The sequence below is a fragment of the Hevea brasiliensis genome, chromosome 1 (assembly GCF_030052815.1).
Source record: "Hevea brasiliensis isolate MT/VB/25A 57/8 chromosome 1, ASM3005281v1, whole genome shotgun sequence".
NCBI lineage: Eukaryota > Viridiplantae > Streptophyta > Magnoliopsida > Malpighiales > Euphorbiaceae > Hevea > Hevea brasiliensis.
The window spans coordinates 27,889,412-27,901,174 of record NC_079493.1 but is presented as its reverse complement, the minus strand read 5'-3'; positions in this window follow the sequence as shown (position 1 = coordinate 27,901,174).

The window sequence follows — 11,763 nt, the reverse complement described above, 5'->3', positions numbered from 1 at the left end:
TGTTGTTCAAGAAATGTGGCATCTTTACTTACCACAACCTTTTGTGATGTAGGCAAATAAAAATAATATCCAAAACTCTCTTTTGGTTATCCAACAAATCGACCCTTTTCTGACCTGGTTTTCAATTTATCAGTGTTCAGCTTTTTGATATAAGCTGGACAACCTCAAATCTTAACATGCTTAAGACTTGATTTTCTTCCATACCATATCTCATAAGGGGAAGATACTGATTTTGATGGAATCCTATTTAGAATATGCAAAGTTGATTCTAATACAAATCCCCAAAAGGAGATTGGCATATCAGTATAGCTCATCATATTACGTACCATATCTAATAGGGTACGATTTCTCCTTTCAGATACACCATTCAATTGTGGCGTTCCTGGAGGAGTCAGCTGGGAAACAATGCCATGCTCTTTCAAGTATTCATCAAATTCAGTACTCAAGTATTCACCTCCACGATCTGATTGAAGAGCTTTAATACTTTTTCCTGTTTGATTTTCTACTTCAAATTTAAATTCTTTGAACTTTTCAAAGGATTCGTGTTTGTTTTTCATCAAATACAAATACCCAAACCTTGATTTATCATCAGTAAAGGTAATAAAGTAATGAAACCCGCCTCTAGCTATTTCTTTAAATAGACCACATACATCACTATGTATTAGCTCCAAAATATTTTCAGCTCTTAGTCCTTGTCCAACAAAGGGTGATCTAGTCATTTTGCCCTGAAGTAGGTTCAGAACCCAATGAGGATAAAATCCCCATTTTCTTCAGTTTTGCAATCCTATCTTCTGCAACATGACCTAACCTTAAGTGCCAAATATATTTTGAACTTGAGTTGATTTTCATCATGGCATTGCATTCATTTAGATCGCTTACATTCAATTTGTGTTTATCATTATTATCTAAATAATAAACACCATCATGCATATAACCCGAGCCAACACATTTATTTCCAAAATAAATATTGCAAACATCATCTGTGAATTGAAATTCATAGTCATTTCTAGTCAAACTAGATATAGAAATGATGTTCTTAAAAGCATCAGGTACATATAAAATATTATTCAAACACAAAACATGTCCAGACATATAAAAAGATTTAGATCCTATGGCTAAAGCTTCAATAGTTGAGCCATCGCCAATCCGAAGTCCAACATCTCGAGAACGCAAGCTACTACTGTTTGCTATACTCTGGGTAGTTCCTATTCCAGTGCCCATCCTTCTAGCAGTGGAAACACTTTTCTTTTGCCTCCATCAGCTTTGGTCTTCCTTTTCTGTTTAGCTATCTTCTTGGAAGGACCATGAATTTGAGGTTTCTTTTCTTATTGCCCTTCTTCTTGTTGGATTTTCTAGCAGAAGAAGATGCAATCAAAGCTACCTCTTTTCCTTTATTGCCCGTCATATTCTTTTGGGCAATAACAAGCATGTTAAGTAAACTAGCCAAGGTGTATTCCTGTTTAGTCATATGAAAATTTGTCACAAAATTTCCAAATGACTCAGGAAGGGACTGAAGGATTAAATCCGTCTGTAATTGGAAATCCATGTGAAAGTTAAGATGTTTTAACTGCTCAATAAGCCGAATCATTTTGTGGACATGATCCCTAACATTCTATCCCTCAGACATCCTCATGCGGAACAGCTGTCTAGATATCTCATACCTAGCATTCCTGCTGTGCTCACCATACAACTCTTGCAGGTGAAGGAGGATCTCACTTGCATATTGCATGTTTTCATGCTGATTCTGTAACTCATCACTCATAGAAGCAAGCATGTAACACTTGGCTCTCATATCATGCTCCTTCCACTTGTCTAAAGTTTCTTATTCCTCTTGAGTGGCCTCTGGAGGTAAGGGACCAGGAACCTTTGAGTTTAGAACATATCCTATATGTTCAAAGTTTAGGACAAGTTTCAAATTTCTGAGCCAATCAGAAAGATTAGGTCCTGTCAACCTATTATGATCAAGTATGCTTGCAAGGATATTAGATGGTGGTGGTTGTGGTGTGCTCATTATTATCAAAAAATTAACTGCAGAAAATAACTAGATTAATTAGTAAATGTATCATGTAATTAACCAAAATGATTATGGTCTTTTAATCAAATTGGTCCTCCCACTAACTTAGCGAATCCTACATTTCCAAAGTAGGAAACGGAAATCCTAGTTGGATAGATTTCTAGTGGGTGATTGAATTCTTATAGTCTTATTGATCATCCTTAGGCACATCCATTATTGGAATTATAATAAACTGTAAGTGAGAAACTCCTAGCCCATCACATCTCATGTGAGGTTCAATCATTTACCTAGCCGCTAATGCTCAAAATCTCAGGCACATCCATTATTGACTTATCTTGCATTAGTTAAGTTGATCCCATTGAGCCAGTAAACATGCAAATAATTTTAATGTCCTCAGGCACATCCATTATTGGCCACCAAACCATTTACATATTTACAACATCTCATGCTTGACAATTATTCTTAAGAAAATCTCTTAAATTAAATGCATCATCTGCAAGTATTTAAAATTTCTTAAAATAATTGCCTCAATGGAGGACCCGTGATATAATTACTTTAATTATACCATTTCCAACTTAATCATTTGTTTGGAAGATTTAGTGGTCAGCTTAATTACTATTATGGTCTCACTTTGCACATTATCCAATTAGCATGCATATATCATATACTTGCATACATTCCCATACATCTCATGTATACATGGATAAATAATAAATATGGTATGATCATGGACTTTCTAAGGGATTCAATTCTGAGCCACCAAGAATTGAATCAGGGCATTCCTAGGTGTATTTCATTCATTCATATTACAAGAGTTGCTGAAGGAGTACATAATCAACACTTGATCTTGAATTTCTCCCACTGGTCCCACCAATGCTCTTGACCTTCTTGATCATCTTGCAATCCAATTACATAGTAATCCTTGGCATACCAAGGTGAATTTACAAGAATATGGACTTTAAAGTCCTTAAATAAATAAAATTACAACCAAAAAATTATTACAACACTTATAATACATGCCACCAAAATAAATAAATTAATTTACAACCCAAAGAAAAATAAAAGAAATAAATCCAATCACATTGGTCTTTTATTGTCCATGATCATCCATCATGCATATTACTATTTAACAATTAAATAAAACATACATTCTAAAATTAAATTGAATATCTCATATTCAACTAAAAAATTCATATTTGAATCTCATTCAAACAAATTTAAAAATTCAGATTTGAATCTCATTCAAACAATTGAATCAAAATTTAATTGTGTGATTAAAACTCCTAATTAAACATTTTAATTAGTCATGGGCCTAATTATGGGCCTTGAAACCAAGCCCACACTCAAGCCCAAAAACCATGTGCATGGTTGAATGAACCAAACCATGTGCACCAATGGTGCTCTACACCTTGCCGCCACATTGTTGGTCCAACCAGCAATGAATCAATCAACTTTTGATCAAATCACACAATTAAATCAGATATTAAACAATCTAAATGACAAATATAGTGGCTTTGATACCAATTGAAGGAGCGGAAGCATGTAAATTGTTAGATTAGAACATTGAATTCAAAAATTTTCTCCTAGGGTTACATGCATTATGCCACATCCATTATATGCCTAATTGATTTCAATGTTCAATTGCATATTAAAACACTTTTAATATGTATTAGGATCTACATTTGCTATTTAAGATTTTGAATTAACAAATTAATCCATTAGAACCCTAGATTAAAAGAATAATATGTACACTAACCTTTTGATGCACTGTAGATGTAATTGGTACCTTTGTAAAGCACCTAGACCCCAAAAGTTGTCGCTCTAGCTTGTCCACACCAAGATCACCAATGGGCAGCCCCTAAACCAGCTTCTCAAGCCTTGCAAACCAATTAGAAATTAGGGATTTGCCTTTAGAGAGGTTGTAGATGTATATAGGACACTGGAAACAATTTCTAGCAATTTTAATTCAAAAGAATATGGGCAATTCTCTTTGAATTGATGAGAGAATATGAAGAGAGGAGAAGAGCATAGAGGTGGCGGCACCTTTTGAGAAAATCAGAAAATGTGTTTATTTTCCTTTCTTTTCCCTTTTATAATTAGGTCATCACTTAAAATCTTTGTCATATGTCATCACTTGATTACATCTTAATTTTAATTGACCTAATCACATTAAGCCAAGTGTCAAAACTAGTTTTAATCTTGACTTTGATCACCTTGCACGATAGGAAGACAAATGGCAAACTTATATGGTGCCATGTGTCACCATCTCATAGTGCCATGTGTCACCATCTCATGGTGCCACATGTCACCCTGTAAAATGACCAAATTACCCTTATGTTGTAATTTTGAGCTCTCAATCCAAAATTATTATTTCTCCTCTTCTAATCAATTTATATCAAATATAAATTAATTAATTAATCTCTATTAATTAATTTTTCATAATTAAATTCATATTTAAACATTTTAAATATAAATTTAACTTATATTATACATCCAATAACCTAAATTTGGTTTCAAGCCATGCTAGGGACTTTGCAATCTTATTGCAAACCAAATTTATTTAATTAATCAATTAAATCACATTTAACTTGATGATTATCTTGTGTATGTGTGACTTACTAGGCTCATCACTAATTGGCAATGAGATATGATATTAACTCTTAATATCATCAGAACTCTTTCTTACCATAAATGATTTCTCTAAATCATTTTAGGCATCTCATAGACCATAGTTAACACCTAGCATAGCATGCCATAGCCACCCAATCAGTAACAAGGAATACCTTTAAATGAACTTAAAATCATATGTTACCATGCACTAGAATCTCTCTGTTACAAAATCCTAATTCAAGCTTGTAATGACCCGGCCCACTAGTGATATTGTCTGCTCTGGGCTGAAGCCCTCACGATTTTAAAACGAGTCACTAGGAGTTACGAACCGTCAACTTATAAACCCAGCATCTCTCCCGTGTTTTGTCGATATGGGATTTGCCTAGGGTGTTACAATCCACCCCCCTTATGGAACTCAGTGTCCTCGCTGAGGTTTGCCCCACCATCGTTCAAGGTTGCACGCGGAGCGGCTCTGATACCACAAATGTAACGGCCCGGCCCACTAGTGATATTGTCCGCTCTGGGCTGAAGCCCTCACAGTTTTAAAATGCGTCACTAGGGGTTACAAACTGCTAACTTATAAACCCAACATCTCTTCCGTATTTTGCCGATGTGGGATTTGCCTAGGGTGTTACAATCCACCCCCCTTATGGGACTCAGCATCCTCCCTGAGGTTTGCCCCACCATCGCTCAAGGTTGCACGCGGAGTGGCTCTGATATCACAAATGTAACGGCCTGACCCACTAGTGATATTGTCAAATGTAATGGCCCGGCCCACTAGTGACATTGTCCGCTCTAGGCCGAAGCCCTCACGGTTTTAAAACTCGTCACTAGGGGTTACGAACCTCCAACTTATAAACCCAGCATCTCTCCCGTGTTTTGTCGATGTGGGATTTGCCTATGGTGTTACAATCCACCCCCCTTATGGGACTCAGTGTCCTCGCTGATGTTTGCCCCACCATCGTTCAAGGTTGCACGCGGAGCGGCTCTGATACCACAAATGTAATGGCCCGACCCACTAGTGATATTATCCGCTCTGGGCCGAAGCCCTCACGGTTTTAAAACGCGTCACTATGGGTTTCGAACCTCTACTTATAAACCCAACATCTCTCTCGTGTTTTGTTGATGTGGGATTTGCCTAGGTTGTTACAAAGCTGGAGTCATGGTTTATGTCAAACCCCATTTGCTATAAATGTTATGTTCTCTTTTAATTCCAGTTCTTGATTAAAAAGATTTTCTCATTAGAAACTCTTTTCTGATTAAATCTGTCTGTCTTGGCCAGGAACTTGAAACATCAAGAATAATTAAATGAACATAGGATTTTATCCCTATTTACTTAGGATAACAGATTCCATCTTGATCAACACCTATCTCCATATATAACTGGTAGGAGCCAACACATGCCCATATAGCCATACACAGTACAAGTATGAAAGCAGTATCAAACTCAAACCACCTATATACAAGATAACTGTGCTATCTTAGGTCTAAAGATTATATACACTGATATGATTTATGACAATGAATTGACAAGAGTAAACTCCACATACTTGTCATAAGTGTCACTGGTTCGGCCTACTTATCATGCATAAGTGCCTATCATGTTTGTTATATGGCATGAGACTCACCTTTCCATCTTATTTACATCTCATATAAATAACTTGGGAACAAATATGATTACAATCTTTCTGGATAAGTCATGTCCTTATTGTGAAGTATCCTCGATTGTGAACCAATTTATGATACTTTGTGCTAGAAATACTATCACTCATATTCTTAACAACTTAAGAATAGAATTTCTAACAAAATATCAATGGACCTTTTCTACTACACATAAATATATTATGTAAACGGAAAAGTGAAATTGCCTTTTATTAATAAAACATATACAAGATACAGACTAAATGATATGCTCTATGGCATACTACTAACACAATTTTCTTGGGGTCTACTTCAATACCATTTTTTAACACTACATGTCCCAAGAAAGATATACTCTTCAACATACTCTTCTACCAAAGCTCACACTTTGAAAACTTGGTATACAGCTAATGCTCTCTTAAAATCTATAAAACCACTCTTAAATGTTGTGCATGCTCTTTTGGACTTCTAGAATACACTAAGATATCATCAATGAAGATGATCACAAAGCAATTCAAAAAAGGTCTAAATACCCTATTCATGAGATCCATGAATGTAGCTAGGGTATTGGTTAGCCCGAACCACATCACAAGAAACCCATAATGCCTGTACCTAGTCCAGAAGATGGTTTTTGAAATGTCTATCTCTTTAATCCTCAACTGTTGATATTTGAACCTTAAATCTATCTTAAAGAAACAACTAGCTCTTGCTAGCTAATCAAACAAATCATCAAAATGGGAAAAAAGGTACTTTTTCTTTGTGATTTCTATGTACAACTTGAGGGAACCATCTTTCTTCTTTGTAAACAAAATCGGAGCACCTCAAGGAGAAGTATTCGATCTGATGAACCCCCTGTCTACTAGATCCTACAGCTTCTCCTTTAACTCATTCAGTTCTGCAGGGGCCATCCTGTAAAGAGGAATAGATATAGGTCTAGTACCAGGTACTAGATCAATCTCAAAATCTATTTCCCTTTAAGTTGGCAACCTAGGTAGTTCCTATGGAAAAATATCTAAGATCTTTCTCACCACTGAAACTAACCCTGGTCCACTTCTGTTCATAACAATTTCCTTTATGTGGGCTGAAAACCTTTTACATTCTTTTCTAAGCATCTTTCTGGTTTGCATAGCTAAGATAATCCCTTTCATAGTTGGTACTTGATCTCCTTGAGATACTACTTCTGACCCATCCTATCCCCTAAACTTTATTACCTTATTCCTACAATCCAAGATAGCATAATTGGCTAATAGCCAATCCATCTCTACAATGACATCAAAATTAGTAACTCTAGAACCACTAGGTCGGTTGGAAAGCATCTGTCCTCAACCATTACTGGACAACAGTAACATATCATCTCTGAAATTAAATAATCATGAGAACTAACTCTCATCAGACACGCCTTCATCAATCTCACCAGTAATTGAATGAAAAAGACTGATTTGATTGCTTGAACAGTGAATACAAGCTTGAGAAAAATAAATACAATGCCTTGAGAAATAAATGCGATAATTAAAAAGTTAAAGATAATAAAGATAAACAAACTATTGGAATCTTATTTGTGTTGTTGAATTGAGTTATTGGGCCTTTGACATTGCCGTTCATCTAATATTTATATCTTTCCTGCGGGTACCTTTGGAAGAGTCTGGAAACCACATTCATGCTCTACCAGTGTTGGTAGTTACTTGCCCACTACCTTGTAACTCTTTAAAATTGCTAATAGCCTATACTAACTTCTCTCCTAGTTAACCACCCACACACCTGATAACTCTCTTGATATTTATTTATTAACTACCTCAAGCCTTTAATTAACCAAATTAATGAAATAAAATTAATCAAATTAGTTTTACAAAAAATTAATTTAATTAATGTTAGATTAATAAAAAAAATTAATTATTTTGGTGTAAAGATTGACACAATAAATTAGAATATTATAAACGAATCAACATAATTTCGACATGAACATGAATAAAATTAACCTAAATCCTTTATTTATATGTCATGTTCATACCGTATCCATGAATCATGTCTAAAATTTCCGACCTTACTTGAAAGTCATGGAATGGGGGACTCAGTGGTAGCATCCGAGGACATGTCTTTATTGCTATGTTGGCTTTTCAAACAATAAAGTTTAATTGCTTTGATGGGAGGATATTCAATTTTATTTGATTTACTTAATTTTTTGTTTACACTTATTAGTTTGATTACTTATAATTTAATAATCACAACAATTAAATTAAATGAATTTTGTTAATTAATATATAAATTATAATTATTTATAATTTATAATATCTGATTTATAATTATTTATAATTCTAATTTTCCCACAAAGTCAATGTTAACTTGTCTATTCATAAATGGTATTGGAAGACCAACTCAAACAAAATACTTACAATCTTTGTTTCCTTGAAAAAAAAAAGAACAAAAACAACACAAACCATTCATTTCCATATCTTAATTTTCCACAAACCTTAAACACCAACAACACCCAATTCTTATTTAGACCTAGTTCACTATAAATCTAAGATATAATCATATAAAACTCATATATTTAATAAGTAAGTTTCACCATACATATTGCATTCATGGTAAACCAAATTTAAGTAAGAAAATTCTTGAAAATTATCCAATTCCAAATTAAATCCCATCCCTCATAATCTATTAAATATGTTCTACAATATATATATATATATATATAAAATTAAGTTATTTGGGTTATTAATATTATTAAAAACTTATCATGTGTCACATTCGTAATCCACACGGCTTAATGATTTGTCAAATAATATCCACTTGGAATAAATATTGATCACTTTAAAATTCAATTTATTCTCTTTAATTTTAAAATTTAAATTTTATTTTCCTTTGTTTTTTTATCCATTTTACTTCTTTCAAAGTTGTAACATTTTTATTTTTGTTTTTTTGATCTTTTGATTAGCATACGTAAACTAATTTAAAATATAATACAAATCATTTAGTAAAATTTAAAATTAAAAATTAAATGATATTTATACTAGTTACTATTAAAAAATTTATTTATTAATACTAAAAAAATAAATTTATTTCTCATTTCTATTGAATATTGAGTGTATGATTTATTAAAATTTCTCACTTTTTACTTGGTTATAATTTAAATCTTATATTGATAATTTATTGTTTTATATTTTTTTAATTTACATAATTATTTTTTAATTATCATTATTTTTTATTTTTTTAAATCCATTATGTTTATAATAATAAATTGTTTTTCAATTCTTTTTTGTTGTGTGCATAATTATAGATTACACCAAAAAATAAATATTCCTCTAAAAGATATATAGTCGGAAAATCAAATAACTAGAATAAATAAATATATAATGAACCATATAACTTTTCAATGATTTGTATAAAAAATAAATGTTGTTTTAAAAAAAAAACCAAAATATTGTATAAGAAAATTAAACAATGAAGATTTGCAATTGTTAAGAAGTATAGGAAAAAAAAATTCAATTTTAAAAGAATAAACTTAAGACCTAAAAAAAAAGAGAAGAATAAACCGTAAATCATAAATTAAGAAATTAATAATAATAATAATAATAATAATAATAATAATAATAATAATATATTATTATTATTATTATTATTATTATTTCTTGAATATTATTTTTGAGCATATTTATTATTATAATTATTATGAATAAACTATTTCTAATAATATATGGTTCGGTTGGTTTAGCGTTTAAAACAATTAAAATCTCAACTGATTTGATAAATATATATATATTTTTTAAATAGCGGTTCAATATTTAACCAATAATCCAAAAATATATTTATGCTAACAAAATGCCTTAATGCACAGTCTCTCTCTCTATATATTATTTTTTATTTAGAATTTTCTTTTAATTTATTTAATTTAATTTAATTTTTTTTTCTCTTCTAATGGTAATTTTTTTAAAATTAATTTGTGGATTAATTAATTAAAAATACCTTATTTATTTTGTTAATACATAAATTAAAGTTAGTTTGTATAATGTTTTTGAATAAATGGTAGTTTTTATAATGCATAATTAATTTATTCACAAAAATAATTTAAACTTTATTGATTTTATCAGTCAAAATAATTGGGTCTCATTGATCTACTTTTTGATCAACATTATAAATCTAGACTATTTTGAAATTTGATTTAACATTCCAATGAATTTAATCATATGGAATTACTTGTACCTTTGCACATATAATTTTAGTATATAATTTATTTTAGTTTCTATATTTATTTTTAATTTTAATATATAAAATAATTTTTTAAATTTATCATTAATTACTCTTTATTTTAATTTTTATTATTATTTTATGTGGATTAAACTTTTTACCTCGCAATTTTTAATTAATATTATAAAAATTATTAATAAAAATAACAAAAAATATAGCAATAGAATAAAAATACAAGCTAAAGATAATAAATATTTTAAGGTTAATTAAATTATATAATCATCTTCGTCATTTTAAAATATCAAAAATTTTCTATATCCTTTTAAATTAAATATATATAACATATTAAATATTATCTTTATTTAATGCTGTTAATATTATTTAAAAAAATACTAATAATCTAAAATGTATAAATATTGTGCAAAAGAAAAAAAAAAAACAAATGTTTGCTCTATATAAAATCATAAGTGTACGAGACATATATATGTTAATATGTATTAAAAGTATTAAAGACTTGATTGGCTTATATGAAACAAACTCAACAAGATAAATTGTTTTTTTTTTATTAGTGATTATATTTTCTTTAAAAAGATCACTAAATAGATTGTAGCATGAAAAATGCTTTTTTTTTTTGCATAAATTTAAAATATATATTATTTTATTACCTTATTATATTGGGCATGTAAATTTTTCCTTGGAATTTTATTACCTTATTAAATTTTTTTTATTAAGTTGAAATTCTCATTGTAATTTTCATTGAGCAATATACTGAATTATTCTAGCTTTTGCTTCTTTGTCACATGTATCATTCATGCTTGTTTGTCTAAGTTTTCCTTTTTTTTTTTATGTTGTTGAACTACTTTATTTGGTTTTTGAATCAAATATAAATCCATTGGACCCTTTCCCATTGATTTTGCCTTCTTATTGCCACTAGCTACTTTTATTCTATTCTTTTCCATTCCCACCATCTTACCACTAACATTCAATTCAGCACGCATTTCATCTTCAATTTCTTCCACATCATCTCTAATTGGCTCATCACTAAATCAAGTACTGAGCCATATGATTCCATTGTTTGTGCTTTCTTATTACTCATGTAGATTTCCAATTCTTACTTCACATCGAGAGGACATTTTAAGCATGGCGCTGCATTTTTAAACTTTCCTACTAATTTTTATTTTGCTCTAAAGATTCCTCCTTTTGTGGTTTTCTCATAAAACATACATGTCACTAAATTATGGTCTTTAGGATCTTTTAAGTAGTTACATTTCTATGCTGAATCTTTTTTCTTGTTTCTGTGTAATGATGCGATA